General features: G+C 42.7%; 1 protein-coding gene across 4 annotated transcripts in view; it reads right to left on the bottom strand.

Moving 5' to 3' along the window:
• Positions 1 to 1,251: 1,251 nt before the first annotated feature.
• Positions 1,252 to 21,524, bottom strand: part of SLC9B1 (solute carrier family 9 member B1) — a 157,899-nt gene continuing 137,626 nt past the window's right edge. For 2 of the 4 annotated variants that reach the window (XR_011378326.1, XR_011378327.1), the window contains 2 exons: positions 2,524 to 2,724; positions 1,252 to 1,495 (listed from right to left, as the gene is read on the bottom strand). The gene's annotated coding sequence lies outside the window, so the exon portion shown is untranslated. Of the gene's footprint in view, positions 1,496 to 2,523; positions 2,725 to 6,182; positions 6,270 to 21,524 lie in introns of all 4 variants that reach the window. The other 2 variants (XR_011378328.1, XR_011378329.1) reach the window with 2 other exon arrangements.

The following is a 21,524-nucleotide window of genomic DNA, read 5'->3' as shown; positions in this document are numbered from 1 at the left end:
GGTTTCCCTCCTGAGGGGCAGAGACTCAGCTACTTGAGCCATTTCCCGCTTCCAGGAAGCACTTTAGCAAGAAGCTGGAATTGGGCTCTGAGCTGGACTTCCCAAGTCAGGCATCAAACCCATGCAAGTGTCCCAAGCAACATCCCAACTGCTACTCAAAATGCCTATCTCAGTAAATACTTTCTCATAATAATAAATGAGTTATAGCATTCTTGAAACACTTAAAATGTGAAAATTTTATAGGCAGATTTTTCCTTCAGTATAAACAATTTAGATTTTTAAAAATTTTATTAGATTTATTTATTTGAAAGTCAGAGTTATACAGAGAAAGAAGGAGAGGCAGAGAAAGAGGTCTTCCATCCACTGGTTCACTTACCAATTGGCCACAGTGGCTGAAGCTGTGCTGATCCGAAGCCAGGAGCCAGGAGCTTCCTCCAGGTCTCCCACATGGGTGTGGGGGCCCAAGGACTTGGGCCATCTTCCACTGCTTTCCCAGACTACTAGCAGAGAGCTGGATTGGAAGTGGAGCAGCCAGGACTCAAACCGGCGCCCATATGGGATGCTGGCACTGCAGGTAGTGATTTTACCCACAAGCCACAGCGCCGGCTCCTGTAACTTAGATTTGTTTTTAACATTAGTATTTACTGTGAAACACTCTTAAATTTGGAGATATTTTCATCAACATTTGCTTAGTAACACATGATCAAAAATTAAATAGTATTCTATTTTATTGAACTTTTATAAATGCTCATTGTTATGACCAGAAATGGGAGAATATAGCCAATTAAAAAAAAAGATTTATTTATTATTTGAAAGAGTTACACAAAGAGAGGGAGAGACAGAGAGAGAGAGGGAGAGCAAGTGAGCTTCCATCTGCTGGATTCACTACCCAGATGGCCTCAGTGGCTAAGGCTGAAGCTACGAGCCAAGGAGCTTCATCCAGGTCTCCCACATGAGTAGCAGGTGCATAAGTATTAGGCCATCTTTTGCTGCTTTTCCTAGGCCTTTAGCAGGGAGCTGGATCAGAATTGGAGTAGCTGGGACATGAACTGGTGCCCACATGGGGTGCTGGCATCACAGGCAGCAGCAGCTTTATCTGCTACTCTGCAATGCCAGCCCATGATGATAAATCTAAATTTGTTCTATTAAATTTAGGAGTGATTGTGGCAGTGTGGCATGTAGTGGTTCTAAAGGTCCATGTGGTATCTTAATGATTTAACAACACCACTTAAATGAGGAATTGTTTTAAACTTTGCCTTTAAAAAAAAAAAGTTTTATTTATTTACATGAAAGTCATAGTTACACAGAGAGAGGAGAGGCAGAGAGAGAGAGAGAGGTCTTCCATCCGCTGGTTCACTCCCCAATTGGCCACAACAGCTGGAGCTGCGCCGATCTGAAGTCAGGAGCCAGGAGCTTCTTCCAGGTCTCCCACACTGGTTCAGGGGCCCAAGGACTTGGGCCATCTTCTACTGCTTTCCCAGGCCATAGCAGAGAGCTGGATGGGAAGAGGAACAGCTGGGTCTTGAACCAGCACCCAAAAGGGATGCTGGCACTTCAGGCCAGGGTGTTAACCCACTGCGCCACAGCGCTGGCCCCTAGACCTTCCCTTTTTTAGATTTCTTATATTACTTGAAATGCAGAGTGATGGGGGGAGGCAGAGAAAGAAATCTTACATCCATTGGTTACTCCCCAAACAGTTGCAACAGCCAGATCTGAGCTGGGCCAAAGCTAGGACCCAGAGACTCCATCTGGGTCTCCTAAACAGGTTGCAGGGGCTCAGACACATGGGCCATTCTCTGCTACCTTCCCAGGCACATTAGCAGGGATCAGCATTGGATTTGGAGTAGCCAGGACTCAGGACTAGTACCAGCACTCAGATAACAGGATGCTGGTGTTACAAGCTGTGTCTTAACTTGCTGTGCCCCAACACCCTCCTCTCCCCTGTGTGAAATTTATTTTTTAAAGATTTATTTATTTATTTGAAAGTCAGAGGTCTTCCATCTGCTCCCCAGTTGGCCACAACAAGGCCAGAGCTGCACCAATCCAAAGTCAGAAGCCAGGAGCTTCTTCCAGGTCTCCCACAAGGGTGCAGGGACCCAAGGACTTGGGCTATCTTCTACTGCTTTCCCAGGCTTTAGCAGAGAGCTGGATCGAAAGTGCATCAGCTGGGACTCAAACCAGTGCCCATATGGGATGCTGGCACTGCAGACAGTGACTTTACCTGCTACACTACAGTGCCAGCCCCTGAAATTTTTAATACGTACAGTTGTCTCTACGATTGTTTCTAGGACCTCTTGCAAATATCAAAATCCACAGATGCTCTAGTCCCTTTTATAAAATGGTATAGTGTTTGCATTTAACCTTCACCTCTCTAGATTACTTAGAATATCTAATATGACATAAATGTTATGTAAATAGTCTTTATACTATATTTTATTCTATATTGTTTAGGAATAATGACATGAAAAAAGTTTATAGATATTAACTATGGATGCAAAACTATTTTTTAAAAGATTTATTTACTTGAAAGGTAGTTGCAGGGAGAGAGAGAGAAGAGAGAGATCAATTCTTCATCTGCTGGTTCCCCAGATGGCTGCAATGGCATGGGGCTGGGCCAAATCAAAATCAGAAGCCAGGAATTCCATCCGGGTCTCCCACATGAGTGGCAGGAGTCCAAGCATTTAGGCCATCTTCCATTGGTTTCTCAGGTGCACTAGCAGGGAGCTGGATCAGAAGAGGAGCAGCCAGGAATCAAACCAGCTCTCATAGAGGAGTCTGGTATCACAGGTAGTGGCTTAACTCACTGCACCAGAATATGAGCACTGCAAAAAAGCTTTTTACCTGCACTTGGTTAAACTAGTAAATGTGAAGGGATGATCATACTATCTAGTACCTATTGAGGATTGTTGTTTATTTTATGTACAAACATAACACAAGGCACTAAAAGAAACAGTGGAACTAAGAAACTATACTGTACAGTACATTTTTTTTTTTTCGACAGGCAGAGTTAGAGAGAGAGAGAGAGAGAGAGAGAGAGAGAGAGACAGAGAGAAAGGTCTTCCTTCCATTGGTTTACCCCCGAAATGGCCACTACTGCTGGCGTGCTGCGCCGATCTGAAGCCAGGAGCCGGTGCTTCCTCCTGGTCGCCCATGTGGGTGCAGGGCCCAAGGACTTGGGCCATCCTTCACTGCCTTCCCAGGCCACAGCAGAGAGCTAGACTGGAAGAGGAGCAACCAGGACAGAATCTGGTGCCTCAACCCGGACTAGAACCCGGGGTGCCTGCGCCGCAGGCGAAGGATTACCCTAGTGAGCCGTGGTACTGGCCAGTACAGTACATTTTTAAAACATTTGTTTACTCCAATAATTTGGCTCATTTGGTAGTGAAAAGATGTGGCAATTTCGGAGATACTCCATCATCAAGCATATTAAATTTAAAATCTCAAAGTTATAAGGAAGTAGTAATGCAATTGGGATTTCATGCACATACCTGGTAGAAGAATAATATGAGGGCCATGGCTCACTTGGTTAATCCTCCACCTGCAGCGCTAGCATCCCATATGGGCACCGGGTTCTAGTCCCGGTTGCTCCTCTTCCAGTCCAGCTCTCTGCTGTGGCCCAGGAGGGCAGTGGAGGATGGCCCAAGCTCTTGGGCCCTGTACCCGCATGGGAGACCAGGAGGATGCACTTGGTCCCTGGCTTTGGATCGGTGTAGCGCCAGCCGTGGTGGCCATTTCGGGGGTGAACCAACGGAAGGAAGACCTTTCTCTCTCTCTGTCTCTCTCACTGTCCACTCTGCCTGTCCAAAAAAAAAAAAAAAAAAAAGTTGATGCTTTGAGACAAATTGAGATTAAAAAAAAAATCCAGAAATTACTAGACATTTATAGATGTGTGTGAATTTAGCTTTTTTGTTTTTCTTCTTACTATTTTGGAGTAGGGGAACAAGGATGATTCCTCTGGAAGATTTTAGGGATAGAACCTAATGTCTAATGCTGGATTGGATGATAAGGTTATAATTAGGGACAAAAGGAAAGGGAAGGACTTTGGAGGCAAGATAGATGTGTAGAAAGAAGTGAGAAGAAAAATATCAAAGCCTTGTGAATATTTTTTATTTTGTTATTTGTGTATATATATACACAGATGTTAAATATCTTTGATTTCTGTTCCTTTATCATGTAACATAAGATGTACTGAGTTTATATTGGTATTTAAGTATTATTAATTGTTCTTATTTCTGTTATGTGATATCAGGAGAAAAATGACCATCACCCAAGGACCTTACTACCTCTGCTGGGGAAGGGATTAATACATTTCTAGTTGTGTCACTTTCGGTGAAATTGCAACCTTGTTATTGTCTATTTGGAGATTAAAGTATAGTTTAAGGAGATTATATGGGTGCCAAGTTGATAAGAGGTGGACTTGAGATGGTTACTTTTATTTTTATTTATTTATTTTTTTATTTTTGACAGGCAGAGTGGACAGTGAGAGAGAGAGAGACAGAGAGAAAGGTCTTCCTTTTTGCCGTTGGTTCATCCTCCAATGGCCGCCGCGGCCAGTGCGCTGCGGCCAGCACATCACGCTGATCTGAAGCCAGGAGCTAGGTGCTTTTCCTGGTGTCCCATGCGGGTGCAGGGCCCAAGGACTTGGCCCGACCTCCACTGCACTCCCGGGCCATAGCAGAGAGCTGGCCTGGAAGAGGGGCAACCGGGTCAGCATCCGGTGCCCTGACTGGGACTAGAACCCGGTGTGCTGGCGCCGCAAGGCGGAGGATTAGCCTATTGAGCCACGGCGCCAGCCGAGATGGTTACTTTTATGTGTCAACTATACAGGCTATGGGGTGCTCAGAAAACTGGTAAAACATTAATTTTCAGTGTATTTGTGAGGGAGTTTCTGGAAGAGATTAGCTTTGAGTCAACAGACTGAAAATAAAGAAGATTGCCCTTAACAATGTGTGTAGACGTTACCCAGTCTTTGGGAGCCCTGAAAAGAAAATAGAGGCAGAGAAAGGGCAAGCCTCTTTCCTGTTTGAGCTGGGATGTCCATCTCTTCCTGCCCTCAGACATTGATGTTTCTGGTTTCCTGGCCTCTGGACTAAGACTGTGACTTATGCCATCGTACCCTCCCCTCTAGTTCTCAGGCTTTTAAGCTCAGATTGAATTATGCTGGCTTTCCTATTTCTCCACTTTACAGATAGCAGAATATAGTAGGTTCCATAATTAAGTGAGCCAATTCATATATGAGTATATATTCATATTTAGGAGAACTTTACTAGTATATTTCTCTTGCTTAAATGCTACAAATCTCTGCTGACCAATATAGTTTCCTGCTAACGTACACCTTAGGAGTCAACAGGTGACACCTGACACCCACATGGGAGCTCTGGATTGAGTTCCTAGGTACCTGCTTTAGCCCAGCCCTGACCTGGCTGTTGGGGGCATTTAGGGAGTGAACTAGAAGATGAGAGATCACTGTATGTTTCTCTCTCTGCTTTTCAAACAAAAAAATAAATGAGAAAAAAATCCTTTTATCACATACCCAAAGTGGAATTAGTTGAATTTAACCTTGTGACTCTTTTGTAGGGTCAAGAAATGCGAGACAGGTAGGACAAATAAATTAATAAACCTGATTCTAAAGTGAAAGTCAAAGGAGGAAGGCTTTAAAGAGTTTGGGTGTATATCAAGAGTCATTTCTATTCTAGAACAAAGAACATGATTTCTTATGGAAAAGCAGTTATGGCTACAAGTCATCCTGCAAAAAGGGTTTCTCTAACTCCACTTGCCCAGTTTGTGTTACCTTCCTATGTAAAATGCTCCAGAGTTCCAAATTCACTTAGCCAGACCCACCAACCGGGGCCAGCATTGTGACATAGTGGGTAAAGTCACCACCTGCAATGCCAGCATCCCCTGTGGGTGTTGCTTCCTGTCCTGGCTGCTCCACTTCTGATCCAGCTCTCTGCTGGCAGCCTGGGATGAGAAATGGAGGATGGCCCAAGTGCTTGGGCATCTGAACCTACATAGCAGATGTGGATGAAGCTCCTGGCTTCAGCCTGGCCCATTGGTGGCTGTTGCAGCCATTGTGGGAGTGGACCAGCAGATGGAAGATCTCTCTCTCTCTCTCTCTCTGACTTTCAGAATAAATAAGTAAATCTTAAAAAAAACAAACAAACAAAAAAACACCCATGTACCTTCTGCCCATCAGATTGAGGCTGCCTGCCTTTCTGGTCCATTATCAGAAAGTCTCCAAGTTTCCAACAGGAGTCACTTCTTTTGGCCTAGAGGAAGGACTCAAGCACAGTGGGGGAAAATTGAGTGTGAAATCATGTTGAGTGGCTGCACAAAAGCTTTAAGAATATTTGGATTGGTGGCCAAGCAATCTGTACATTGAACTCTCTTGAGTGTCACTGTATGTTTCAGCTGACTCTGGGATCCTTTTTCTTTTTTTAGAGCCAGAGTGGTTGACTCACATTCTTCTTCACTGCCATTATCTGGGGCTTCATAACAGGAAACAAGCTTTCTTTTCTACCCTGCTAAATGTGGAAAAGGGCAATTTCATAGGATTTTTCTTTGCCATATACTTTTGTTCCTAAAACAAGTATACACCCTGTTAGGTTTTCATAAGGGTTTTTATTTCTGGTAATAGGACTTTAGCACTTCTATATGATAATAAGCCAGCAGCTGGCAGTGTGAAGGTCAACAAGAAAGTGGGTAAACTATTTGATGGTGGTTTCCTTCCTATCACCACCTCCAGCACTGTCTCCCACCTTCTCAGTAGATGAAATCCAATAGAAAAATTCCTAAGATTCAACTAGTCATGTGTTGCATAATGATGTGTTGGGTCAAGAATGGACCACATATGTGATGGTGGTCCCATAAAATTATAATGACACTGAAAAATCCCTGTGACCTAGTATCATTACAGCTTTCTTAATATCATAGCACAATGCATTACTCACATGTTTGTGGTGATTCTGGTGTAAACAAACCCAGTGTGCTGCCAGTATAAAAGTATAGCACATACAATTAGGTACTGTACATAATACTTGATAAGAAACAGTGATGTTATTTATGTGTCTACTATACTGTACTTTTACTCATGATTTTAGAGTGTACGCCTATTTATTAAAAAAAGTTTTCTGTAAAAGCAGTATGTATGTTATACCAGCAGCAGTTGCATTAATAGGCCACACTGAGGGACTGACCTACACTATCTGGGTTTGTGTAGGTGTACACTGTGATGTTTGAATAATGACAAAATCACTGGATAACACATTTCTTAGAATGTAATCACATCCTTAAGTGACATATGATTATGTTTTAAAGAAAAATTGGAAATGGTTATTGTAGTACTTTCTTTGATGTTGACACACATTAGCACAAACTAAGAAGCTGTTTTAAATTTTTATATATTTTTTCTTCTTAAATATTTACTTATTTATTTGAAAGGCAGGGTTACAGAGAGGCAGAGGCAGAGATAGAGAGGTATTCCATCCAATAGTTCACTCCCCAGATGGCCACAGTGGCCTGAGCTGCGCTGACCCAGAGCCAGGAGCCAGGAGCTTCTTCCGGTCTCCTGCGTGGGTGCAGGGGTCCAAGGACTTGGGCCATCTTCCATTGCTTTCCCAGGCCACAGCAGAGAGCTAGATCAGAAGTGGACTCGAACTGGTGCCCATATGGAATGCCAGCACCGCAAGCGGCGGCTTTACCTGCTACACCACAGTGCTAGCCCCCTAAGTAGCTTTAAATAACATATTTATAGATCTGGACACCAGAGAATTAAATGGGTCTCACTGGACTAAAATCAAATAAGCAGGACTGCATTTATTTCTGGAGGTTTTAGACCAGAATCTGTTTTCTTACCTTTTCCAGCTTCTGGAAACTACCATGTTCCCTGGCTCATGAACCATTGCTGTGTTCAAACCAGCAATGGCTAGCTGAGTCTTGCTTATCTCATTTGGATATACTCTTCTGCCTCTTTTGATGTTCATTTCCATTTTATTTGACAAGGGATTGAGGTAGATCTTCTATTAGCTGGTTATCTCCCTAAATACCCACAACAGCCAAGGCTGGGCCAAGCCTAAGCCAGAATCTGGGGACTCAATCTGTCTTCCACATGGGTAGCAGAGACCCAGGTACCTGAACCATCACCTGCTGCTTTCCAGGGTGAGCATTGTCAGAAAGCTGATCAAAAGTAGAGGAGGCAAGAATCCAACCAGGTACTCCAACATGGATAATCCAAGATACACAATGCCAACTGAAGGATAGATGATCAATAACCTTTTTTTCCCCTTTGCCATGTAACTATATTCATTCACATAGTCCAGCAACTAGGATGTGGGCATCTCTGGCAAGATGGGGAGTGGGTGACTAGAGTCTTGCTACTCCAGCTATTTGTAACCCATTGAGTTCTCTTGAGTTTATAGGCACCTACCTTTCTTCTTTTCATCACATTCCCACTTTATTCATCCAAAAAATATTTGCCTACTCAAAATATCAGATGCCAAGTGATACAGATAGTTCAAATGTACTAATGATTAGTACAGCTAAACTTTGTCAATTGTGACTCAGAGTTCTGGTGAGGTGATACAGGTTGAGTATCACTTATTCGAATTGCTTGTGACCAAAAATGCTTTGGGTTTTTTTGTTTTGGAATAGTCACATTCATATAATGCAAAATATATAATGAGGGAGAAGCTCCAAGTCTAAACACAAAACTCATTTTTGTTTCATATATGCCTTACATACATAGCCTGAAAGTAATTTTATCCATGTTTTTAAAAAAATATTTACTTTTATTTATTTGAAAGAGTTACAGAGAGAGGTAGAGACAGAGAGAAAGAGGCCTTCCATCCGCTGGTTCACTCCCCAATTAGCTGCAACAGCTGGAGCTGTGCCAATCCAAAGCTAAGAGCCAGGAGCTTCTTCCAGGTCTCCCACATGAGTGCAGGGACCCAAGGGTTTGAGCCATCTTCTACTGCTTTCCCAGGTTATAACAGAGAGCTGGATAAGAAGTGGGCAGCCAGGACTCGAACAGGCACCCACATGGGATGCTGGTGCTGCAGGCTGGGGATTTAACCCACTGTGCCACAGTGCTGGCCCCTATCTATGATCTTTAATACACCTTTATTTTGACTGGGACCTCACATGAGGTCAGGTATGGAATTGTCCACCTGTGGCATCGTGTTGGTGCTTAAGTTTTAGAGCACTTTAGATTTTTCTATTGGGAATGCTCAACCTGTATTGACTTTAAGTACATTGGTGGTTAATGAAAGGTGGAAAATGGAGAGGTTGGCATGACTTAGAGGGACTTTGTCAAAGGAAATTTTTTTTTAGGAATGGGAGAGATTTGGGTAAATTTATAGTTGAAATTCATAAAAGAAATGAGATACAGGACAGAGGGGTTGATGGATGAAGGCAGTTTTCTGAGAAGATATGAGACCTGGAGTAAAAATATAGGTGGAGTACTTGATTCTGAACAAGGGAGAAACCCATCAGAAATTAGAAGAAAGTGAGGCTGGTGCTGTGGTGTAGTGGGTTAACACCCTGGCCTGAAGCGCCAGCATCCCATATGGGCACCAGTTCGAGATCCAACTGCTCCACTTCTGATCTAGCTCTCTGCTATGGCCTGGGAAAGCAGTACAAGATGGGCCTTGGGCCCCTGCACCCGTATGGGACACACAGAGGAGGCTCCTGGCTCCTGGTTTCGGATTGGTGCAGATCCAGCCATTGCAGCCAATTGGGGAGTGAACCATTGGATGGAAGACCTCTCTCTCTGTCTCTTTCTGCCTCTCCTCTCTCCATGTAACTCTGACTTTCAAATAAATAAATAAATAAATATTAAAAAGAAGAAGAAGAAGAAGAATGTGAGGCTGGCGCTGTGGCATAGTAGGCTAGGCCTCTACCTGTGGCGCTGGCATCCCATATAGGTGCCAGTTTGTGTCCTGGTTGCTTCTCTTCTGATTCAGCTCTCTGCTTATGGCCTGGGAAAGCAGTAGAAGATGGCCAAAGTGCTTGGGCCCCTGCACCTATGTGGGAGACCTGAAGAAGCTCTTGGCTCCTAGCTTCAGGTGCTCAGTTCCAGCCATTGGAGCCATTTGGGGAGTGAACCAGTGGATGGATGCCCTTTCTCTCTGTCTGTAACTCTTCCTCTCAACTAAATAAATAAAAATCTTTTTAAAAGAAGAAGAAAGGATATTAGAGTGGGTAAAAATGAAATGAAACTAGGTTAGAGGAAGCAGAAAGTCAATATCATAGTTGATCTCAACTTTCTTAGTAAAGAAGAGGGCTGTGTGACAATATTGAGTTGGGCATGAGAAAAGTTGCAGACTTTGGAATCAATCTGGAGGCAAAATGAAAAACTAACCAAAGAAAAAAATGTTGGTTAATGAACTAAGGTAGGAGATTATTAATTTGTAGGCACATTTTTCCATATGGTTGTATGATTTTTCCCCCTCACTATTGAGGTTTTATTGAGGTGTTTGGATATGTTTAATAGGATTTTTTAATAGAGAATTGCATTGCTAATCAATGTGTGAATATGTATATAAATCAGTGCTTTTACAAAGATGGTACATTGGTATATTGTATTGGTACTTTTTAAAGTGGACAGTTAACACCTTTTCTTAAATGTATGTTCCCATGTTGAGAAACTCAAATGGCAGGAAAAAAATTATATGCCAGTTGAGACAGGATTCAAGGGGCTGGGGAGGGAGGCAGAAGTATAGAAGGAAATGAGAGGCTTTTAAAATTCAATCAAGATTCATTTCACAGATATTTATTGAGCACCTACTGTGAACAGACTCTGAGTTTGGCATTGTAATTAAATAGATGGTTTTCATGATTTGTTCACCACCCCCTCCAGCCCCCCACATCCCCACCCCTCTAGAAATCATTTGTAAAACTGAGAACCTTTCTGGGTTGGAGACCAAAGCTTTACCCATTCAGATTCTTGTCTCCCTTTCCCTCTATCGCTAATCCCCACTCCCACTTAGGATACTCCTGATGGCTCCATGGGTAGCCCTAGTGTTCACTCAGCAAGTCTGAAAAGCCAACAGTTTAATGAATATTAATGTCATTTTAAATTATAATGAGAAAATCTCATTATAAGAGTAATAGTCATGTGTAAAACAAGTGATTTGAAGAATTTAGGGGGGAGTAAATGTAAACATAGGCATTCAGATGAAGATAATTTGGTTGAACAATAAATATGTAATGAAAAGAGCATTTCATTTGTCTGACTTCTTCTGTGTAAGCCAGAAGTGTGCTTATGGCTCCCTAAACTAGTTTCACTCTGAAAGAATAGAAATAGGTAGTCCAGAATAAAGCAGTTGGGGGCTGGCACTGTGGCATAGTAGGTTAAGCATCTGCCTGTGGCACTGGCATCCCATATGGGCACTGGTTCAAGTCCCGGCTGCTCCACTTCCAATTCAGCTCCCTGCTGATGGCCTGGGAAAGCAGTAGAAGATGGATCAAGTGCTTGGACCCTGGTACTCACATGAGAGACCCAGATGAGGTTCCTGGCTCCAGGCTCCAGGCTTTGGACTGGCCCAGCTCTGGGTGTTGTGGCCATTTGGGAAGTGAGCCAGCAGATGGAAGACCTCTCTATGTGTCTCTTCCTCCCTTTCTCTGTAACTCTTTCTCTCAAGTAAATAAATAAATCTTAAAAAAAAAAAAAAGAATAAAGCAGTTGCCTTTTCCTTGTCTCTACTGGTTGGACCACAGCCAGATTATTATTATTATTATTAAGATTTAATTTATTTGAAAGGCAGAGTTACAGAGGAAGCAAGAGACAGACACAGAGATTTTCCACCTTTAGATCACTCCATTAGTGGCTGCAATGGCTAGGGCTGAGCCAGGCAGAAGTCAGGAGCCAAGAGGTTCATCTGAATCTCCCACATGGGTCATCTTCCACTTCTTTCCTCAGGGCATTAGCAGGGAGTTGGATCAAAAGTGGAGCAGCTGGGACTTGAACCAGGCCTATATGAGATGCTGGCATTGCAGGCGGCTACTTTACTTTCTATGCCACAATGCAAGTCCCATGTTAACATTCTTGTACAAGTGATTGTATGGACATGTGCTTTCATTTTTCTTGGAAGAACAGCTAGGAGTGGAATGACAAGATCACATGAGAGGAATATGTTTAACTTTTTAAGAAGCTGTCAAACTTTCAAACTGCCAAGTGGTTATACCGTTTTACATTCCCACAAGTAGTGTATGAATTCCAATTCCTCCTGCTTTGTTAGGGTTAGTCTTGTGAATTTTAGCCATTCTAATAAGTGTGTAATTGGGGCTGGCTGCTGTGGCGTAGTGAGTAAAGCTGCCTCCTGAAGCATTGACATCCCATGTGGGTGCCAGTAGAGTCCTGGCTCCTCCACTTCCAATCCAGCTCTCTGCTAATGCACCTGAGAAAGCAGCAGAAGATGGCCCAAGTGCTTGGACCCCTGCACACAGTGGGAGACCCAGAGGAAGTTCCTTGCTTTTGATCTGCCCAGCTCTGGCCATTGTGGCCATTTGGGGAGTAAACGAGCAGCTCTCTCTCTCTCTCCCTGTAACCCTGCCTTTCAAATAAATCAATAGTCTTTTAAAAAATGTATGTAATGGTATCTCTTATTTATTTTAATTTGCATTCCCCTATAACTAATTATATTGAACATTTTTCATGTGTGTGTTTGCCACTCATATATATTCTTTCCATATTTTTTGCCCTTGTTTACTCGATTCCTTTTGTCAGTATTTATTTTTACCAGTGACATGGATTAAATTAAACATCTACAGTAGCCTTAAAATTAATAGTCATTAATAGTAACATATGCATGGGGGAATATGAGAAGGCATCAATAGCATTCTTTTGTGAGACCACATAATTTAAGGATTGACTATATAAATCCAAGTGTTATATATATTTAAAAGAATCATAAGGTAGCAGAACTACCTCAATTCATATTGTTTCCAATAAATTTCTGCTTCCTCTAGCAAGATTGAGACCCTAAAAGGGGGTCCCTTTTAGGTTCAGTGTTGTGAAGCCAGTAACAAGACCAAAACTTAAGCACAAGTAGCACATGCTAATTTAGTGGCTAATTTAGTGAAGAAGTGGAAGCCTAGCTCGCAAATCAGGTTCTCAGCTTATTGAAGATTGAAGAGTCATAGATTTGGGCAGCAGGAGTTCGGGAGAGGAATATGCTAATTAAAGGGAGGGATTTTAATGGCTTTCTTGGAATAGGTGGAAATTTCTTAGAACTTGGGTGCCACCTCTTTTCAGTCCTTTTATAGTCTGAGGTTTCCTGTCATGGTGGTCAGCACCTGCCATTTAATAAGGAAATTAGCACATGTGGAAGGTCTTTTGAGGTCACCCAGGCACCATCTTGGATCTAGCCAGTTCTAGCTGGCCTGTCTGAGGAATAATTCTGGTATCTATAGACATTCTCCTGTTCTCAAAGATAAGCAGTGTTAAAGTGTGGTGGGCATTTATTCAGGTTACTCAGGTGCTGTCCTGGGTAACGATACTGTTCAATCCTTCAATCACTTCCAAAACTAGGAGTACATGTGGTAGTGTGCTAGAGCTGGCTTATACAGACTTAAAAGAACTGCTTTAAATATTTTTAGGGATTTTGTAGGATGATTGTTAGAAGTCACTATTATAAAGCAGTTACATAACTGACAATTATATTAAAATCCAATATGTAAGACTCAGTAAACAATACCCAAAACTTACTTCCTCTTTCTAGTACATTAAACTATTATTCATGCTTTTGTGGTTACATCAATTTGGTTCTCATGGTGGAAGTATTATATAATTGTTGAGAGTATAATATACCTCTTCTCAACTGTGTATTCAGTGATGTCCTATGGTAGCTTGAAATGGAACACAGTAGGAGAACTTACTCTAGGGGCATTTGCAGACACCAAAAATCAGAGCTTTACTCTCATGCCCCAGCAAGAGATGGCTGTTAAACATTTACTACCACACCAGTGATGCTAAGGCCCTTGCAGCTGCACTGACTTCCTGTCCATAACAATAACTGAAGCTTCAGTTTCATGGAGAATTCACCTTTGTGAAACTCTTAACTCCTCAAAAAGAGACAAATATTTTTGCTACATATAAAGCTATAACACCAATTTTCCTTGCTGATCATTTTTCCCCTAACATCCAGGTTTCTTCAGTTGAGGAAGCTAACATCTGACTACTGGGTTAGGAGGATACCACTATATATTATATCTGTGATCTCAAGGAAAAGCACATAATACTTTATTCTGAGAACAAGAAAAGGATGTACAATACAGAATTGTCCTAGGCAAAAATATAGGAAAAGCAAATAAGTGCCATACAACCAAGTTTCTGTATTACCAAAATTCAATTTATGTAAAGGAAACTAGATTAAAATGAGAGAGCAAGAGATGATGGGAGGGTTTGTTCTAACCCTTAAATCAACTTAAAAATTATTTATTTATTTGAAAGGCAGAGTTACAGAGAGAGGGAGAAAGGAGGAGAGAAAGAGAAACAGATGTTCCATCCTCTGATTTACTCTCCAGTGGCTGCAACAGCAGAGCCAGACTGAAGCCAGGAGCCAGGAGCCAGGAGCTTTATCCAGGTCTCCTACTTGGGTGGCAACGGCCTGAGCACTTGGGCCATCCTCCAGTGCTTTTCCCAGGCAATTAGCAGGGAGCTGGATTGGAAATGGAGCAGCCAGGACGTGACCCATTGTCTATATGGGATGCTAATATCACAGGCAACAACTTTACCCACTATGTCACAACACTGGCCCCTCAAATCAGCTTTTTATTTTGTTTTTAAAAGTTAGCTTATTTATTTGAAAGGCAGAGTTACAGAGAGAAAGAGAGACAGATTTTCCATCTGATGATTTACTCCATAAATGGCTGCTACAGCCAGGGCTGGGACAGGCTGATGCCAGCAGCCAGGAACTTCATCTAGGTCTCCCACATGGGTGCAGGGGCCCAAACACTTGGGACATCTGCTGCTGCAGATTAGCAGGGAGCTGCATTGGAAGTGGAACAGCTGAGACATGAACCGGCACCCATATGGAACCTAGTGCGTCACAGCGCAGGCCCCTCAAATCAATTTTTTAATATATGAAGCACTTTTTGCCCAAAGTCATCAAAGATGCTGGATACTGTTAGGAATTTAACTTCTAAGACAGATTCAGTATAATACTACAGCAGTCTAAAAATAACCAAATAAACTCTGGGAACAAATTTTTTATTTCTAAAACATGGAGCTACTGCTAAGGTAAGTGTCCATTAAAGTTTAATTTTAAAAGCAGCTAAGAGAAACCTACTAATGACTTCAAGAGCTTGCATTGTGGTGCAGTGGGTTAAGCTGCAGTGTGCAATGCAAGCATCCTATATGGGCGCTAGTTTGAGCCCAGCTCCAGCTGTTGTGGGCATTTGGGGAGTGAACCATCAGATAGAAGATGTCTCTCTCTGTCTTTGTCTCTCTATCTCTCTTTAACTCTGCCTTTCAAATAAATAAATCTTTTTTTTTTAATTGATACCAACAAAAACTAAACACCAGAACTTATTAGAAAAAGATTTCAAGGGGCAATAGAAACATTTAAAATGTAAGAGACAAATGTATCATCCATATAACTTTAAGTATTTGATTATGTTTCATAAGGAATTTGGATAGAAAAGCACATGTATACCTTGATTATAGGAAGGTACTAGTAGTGACATTTATTTAGAATGATGCATAGAGAGGTGGGCATTAGATCGAATGATTAAGTCACTATTTGGGGCACCATATCCCATATATCAGAGTGCCTGGATTTGAGAGCTAGCTAATGCACACCCCAGGAAGGCGGCAGGTGACAGCTCAAGTACTTGGGTCCCTGCCACTCGTGTAGTAGATCCAGATTGAGTTTGTGGTTCCTGGCTTCTGCCTGACCCAACCCTGGCTGATGCGAGCATTTAGAGTGAACCAGCAGATAGATCTCTGTCTCTGTGTATCTCTCTCTGCCTTTCAAATACATACATATATTTTTATATACATATATTTTTAAAATAATCATGCACAGAAAGAATAGCTCCATATTAAATTAGGGGGACTTAAATAATCTTTAAAACCAGTCAGTGCCCTATATAATGAGTGAAATAGATGAAACTTCCATGGGTATATGTCCTCCCTTATTCCTCCTTTCTTTTATTTTTAAAAGATTTATTTATTTATTTATTTGAAAGAGTTACACAGAGAGAGATAGAGAGGCAGAAAGAGAGGTCTTTCATCCACTGGTTCACTCCCCAGTTGGCTGCAATGGCTGGAGCTGTGCTATCAGAAGCCAGGAATCAGGAACTTCCTCCTGGTCTCCCATGTGGGTGCAGGGGCCCAAGGACCTCTGGGCCATCTTCTGCTGTTTTCCCAGGCCACAGCAGAGAGCTGCATGGGAAGTGGTGTAGCTGGTACCATATGGGATGCTGGCACTGCAGGCAGTGGCTTTACCCACTGTGCCACAGTGCTGGCCCCTCTCCCTGCTTTCTTAAATACAAGAACACAAATTCCCCAGGAGAGAACTCTTTTCTCTGTTTATGAAATTATATTTTAGGAATTTCATATGACAAATACTCAAGAATATATGAAACTAATATACACGACAGAACTGCCTGCTGAACATTTCCCACAATTGAAATTAAATTAATCACTCTTTTCTTCCTAAACCTTGTCCTATTTTCCAAAAAAATTGGTTTGTCTACTGACTGTCCTACTTAGGTGAATATCGACTCAATATATTGGAGTAATGTTTGTCTTTCACCTTTCTTGCTCCTTTCAGTCTCCATTTCTGCTTCCTTAGGCCTTCAATGCATATTACACCTTAAGTTTTCTGAAATTTAAATGTTGAAAACGTTTTTCATCATTACTGTATTTATATAACTACTCTGTGAGTTAAGCCAAAGCTATAAACATTTCATCATTCAAGTATTTATTGAGGGCCTACAAGGTGACTGACATGCAAATAAGAAAGCATCATCAGACAGGCTAAATGACTTGCTGAAGGTGACAGATCAGTAATTAAGACCAATCCTGTGGTTCTGATCTCAACATTCCTTTCATTACATATGATTCCTCTCATGAACTCATTTTTGGTCTATTACTTTAGATTCCTAATGAGTTTCTCTGTTTCTGCTCTTCCTTCTCCATTCTATCTTGTACATCACCATTAGATTAAGCACAGCTTTCAATCTAACATAGTCCAATAAAATTTTTAGTGGTTTCCCAGTATATCGTATGTAACAGTAAACCATGTTAATGCCTTATTGAGTTTCTTTCTCTTTTAGGACACTGACTACTGGACACTGACCACTGGACAGCCTAATGTAGTACTTTCCTGACACAAAGTTTTAGTGTTGTAACACTAATGTTGTAACACACTTTCAGCCCCCAGCTCCCCATTAATCTGTAAAAGTATCAAACCTGGCCCTTCTATTTTGCCCAGCAGAATAAGCCTTACTGAGTCATGCCTGGAACAATCTGTAAATTGCCTTAACATATTCTTTCATTTTTTAAAACAGCTTTTTTTTTTTTTTAAGATTTATTTATTTGAGGCTGGCGCTGCGGCTCAATAGGCTAATCCTCCGCCTTGCGGCGCCGGCACACCGGGTTCTAGTCCCGGTCGGGGCGCCGGATTCTGTCCTGGTTGCCCCTCTTCCAGTCCAACTCTCTGCTGTGGCCAGGGAGTGCAGTGGAGGATGGCCCAAGTGCTTGGGCCCTGCACCCGCATGGGAGACCAGGATAAGCACCTGGCTCCTGGCTTCGGATCAGCGCGGTGAACTGGCCGCAGCGCGGCGGCCACTGGAGGGTGAACCAATGGCAAAGGAAGACCTTTCTCTCTCTGTCTCTGTCTCTGTCCACTCTGCCTGTGAAAAAAAAAATTATTTATTTGAAAGACAGAGTTACAGAGAGAGGTAGAGACAAAGAAAGAGGTCTTCCATCTGCTGGTTCACTCCCAAGATGGCAGCAATGGCCAGAGCTGTGCTGATCCAAAGCCAGGAGCCAGGAGCTTCTTCTGGGTCTCCCATGCGGGTGTAAGGGCCCAAGGACTTGGGCCATCTTCTACTGCTTTCCCAGGCCATAGCAGAGAGCTGGATTGGAAGAGGAGCAGCCAGGACACGAACTCACGCCACATGGAATGCTGGCGCTTCAGTCCAGGGCTTTAACCCACTGCGCCACAGCACTGGCCCCTAAAATAACTTTTAAAAATGTTTATTTGAGGGGCTGGCATTGTGGCATAGCAGTTTAGGCCTCTACCTGTGATGCAGGCATCCCATATAGGTGCCAGTTCAAGTCTCCTCTGCCCTACTTCCTTCCAGCTCCCTGCTGATGTGCTGATGTGAAAAAGCAGCCGAGGACGGCCCAAGTGCTTGAGTCCCTGTACCCACATGGGAGACCTGGAAGAAGCTCCTGGCTCCTGGCTTTGATCTAGCCCAGCTCCGGCTGTTGCAGATGGAAGACTGTAACTCTCACTTTCAACTAAATAGAATAAATCTTTAAAAAAGGTTTGTTTGTTTGAACAGGAGAGTGAGACAAAGAGAAAGAGAATGTTCTCACCCATTGTTTGCTTCCCCAAATGCCTGCAAAAGTCAAGCCTGGGCCAGGCTCAACTCAGGAGCCAGGAATTCAATCCAGGTCTACCACATGGTGGCAGGGACCTAACTACTTGAGTTACCACTTGCCGCCTACCAGGGTAAGCATTATCAAGAAGCTGGAGTCAGAAACCCAACAGAGATTGACTTGGGCAGAATAGCAGCTTCAGATCCTCCATGAGGTCACAGGTTTATGAAGGTTCCTCTGCCTATTCCTGTAGGGCAGAGTCAGGAATAAGTTTAATTCTGGAGAAGTTAACTTGGAGAGGGATACCTTGAACTTTTTCTATGGTAGGGGTGTTGGGTAGTACTTTGATAGAACACTTTCTATTCAGGCTGTAGTTGAGCAGGTGGAAATCCCCTTCTTCAAGTCTTTAGTAACAAAAGATCTAAGAAAAAGACTGTTTATGACCCTTGGGATATGGTGTTGGAAAAATTTTGTTACTATATTCTCCAAGAGCTTTTTGTATATGATCCAAATTAATAGTGTACTTTATTTGATCCTGGGTATATGGATCAAAGTGAAAATCAGCAGTATGGAAAGGCCATGCACATATCCTTTCATAGGAGTTTAACAGTAAGTTTACTTTAGGTGCCATACTTATTTTAAGAAGGGAAACTGGGCAGCAGCTTCAGTCAAGTTTCAAAGGTGTCTTGACATAATTTAGCCAGGGTGTGTTTAAGGAATTGGTTTACTCTCTCAACTTTGTCTGATGACCAAGGTTTCCAAGACACATGGAGGTGGCAGGTGATGTCTACAGAGGAGGTTACCTGATGGCTTCCTTTGGAGACAAAGGGCCATTATCACTTTGGAGGGATCTTGGGAACCTGAAATGGGGAATCACTTCATTTAGCAAGACCTTAGATACCTCTTGGCACCTTTTCTGTTTGAGTTAGAATGGCTTCATCCAGTAGGTGTCAAGAAAAACTAGTCAATATTTAAAACCATTTGCTTTAGGCATATTTGTAAAGTCAAATTTTCAGTTTTCACCAATATGTGATTCCTTCCCTGTACAGGGTTAAGTAGAAGGTGTGGTTTGTTGTAGCTGCCAGGGATATTTTTGAAGACAAAAGGAGAAAAAAAGATCTAGTCACTGCTTGTGTCAGTGTATAATCCATTGCCTCCCAAACTGTGAGAAGCCATCTGAGCCAGAGTTTCCATCCCCAGCTGGGTGAATCGTACAAGTTTTTGATGATTTTCTACTGAGAGCCCATTGGTAGCACTATTTCAGGATGTAGGTACCCTCATCCATTGGGGTCTTTAGTATAGCCTGGTTGTTGGGGTCATTCTATCTTGGGAATAGTATAGTGGGAGCTTTTAGCTGCTGACAAGAGACTAGGGGATCAGAACCATTTTCAGTGCTCCTGCTTTTTTTTTTTTTTTTAAGGTTTTTAAATTCTTTTTTTAATTGGAAAGGCAGAGTTACACAGAGAGAGGGAGAAACAGAGAGGAAGAGAGATCTCCCATCTGCTGGTTCACTCCTCAGATGGCTGCAGTGGCTGGGACTGGGCCAGGATGAAACCAGGAACCTGGAACTCTTCTGGGTCTCCCACAAGGGTGGCAGGGGCACTTGGACTTCAGCCATCTTCTGCTGCTTTCCCAGGTGCTTTAGCAGGGAGCTGGATCCAAAGTGGAGCAGCTGGGACTAGAACCAGTGCTCACAAGGGATGTTGCCATTGCAGGCTGTGGCTTAATCTGCTGTGCCACAATGCTGGCCACCCAGGGCTGCTTATGTAGCAGCTCATTTTGCTGCCTTACCTTCTGCCAATATGATTGTTTCCCTTTTGGTGCCCTCTTCAAGAATCTCAGCTACCTCTAGGGGTTCCAAAATGCCTATAGAAGAGCCACAATTTCTTGGCCATGTTTAATAGGAGAAGTTTTTTATAGTAAGTCCAGATTGCTGCCTGGGCATGCAACACAAGGAAAGCATAGTTAAAAAAGTATTGACTGTCTTGTCTTTTCCTAATTTTAGGGATCTGGGTAAAGCAATGAGTTTGGCATTTTGACCTGAAGTGTCAGGAGGTAATGTTTCAGCTTCCACATTTGACTGAGACTCACTCACTATGGTGTATCCTGCCATTCTGATCCCTCATTTTATGAAACTACTGCCATCAGTGACTATTCATCATCTGGGTTTTCTAGAGGCTCATCTTTGAGGTCAAGTGTACTCTGCTCTGAAGTCTCTACACAGGAGTTAGCTCTTTAACATCTTCAAAGGGAAGGAAAGTGGCTTGACTGAGAACTAGGCATACTTTGAAAGTTATCTGGATTGAGAGTTCTCTCTGGTAAATCTAAAAGAAAGATCTGGTACTTAGTGAGGCATCCTTATGTTAATCATTGGTGTTTCTCTTAACATCCAGAACCCCCCTGCCCCTGGTGAGGAGTTTAAACCTTGGGGGACTAACCTAAAGTTCACTTGGCAGCTGACCACCAGAAGTGAGTAGCAATCACTGCCTTTAAGCATCCATTTTGTCATTTTGTGGCTACTGAGTCCAGCTGTTTGGAGAAATAGGTCACTGGCTGTGAGAGTGGGTCTAACTTTTGAGTAAGCACCCCAAGAGGAATTCCCTTTTGCTCAGTCAAAAATAGGGTAAAAGACATATCAAAATTAGGGATTCCTAGTGCAAGGGCAGTGGTCAATAAGCTCTTTTTTTAAAAAAAAAATATTTAATTTGAAGGGAAGAGAGAGGAGAGAGGGGAGAGGGGAGAGGCGAGAGAGAAGAGGGGAGAGAGGAGGGGAGTGGAGGGGAGGGGGGAGAGAGAGAGAGAGAGAGAGAGAGAGAGAGAATCTTCCATCTGCTGGTTCATTCCCCAAATGGCTACAACAGCCAGGGATGAGCCAGGCCGAAGCAGGAGCCAGGAGTTCATCTGGGTCTCCCATGTGGGTGCAAGGGCCTAAGCACTTGAGTCATTTGTTGCTTTCCCAAGCACATTAGCA

The sequence above is a fragment of the Oryctolagus cuniculus genome, chromosome 8, assembly GCF_964237555.1.
Source record: "Oryctolagus cuniculus chromosome 8, mOryCun1.1, whole genome shotgun sequence".
Taxonomy (NCBI): domain Eukaryota; kingdom Metazoa; phylum Chordata; class Mammalia; order Lagomorpha; family Leporidae; genus Oryctolagus; species Oryctolagus cuniculus.
This window is presented reverse-complemented; position numbering and strand designations above follow the sequence as displayed.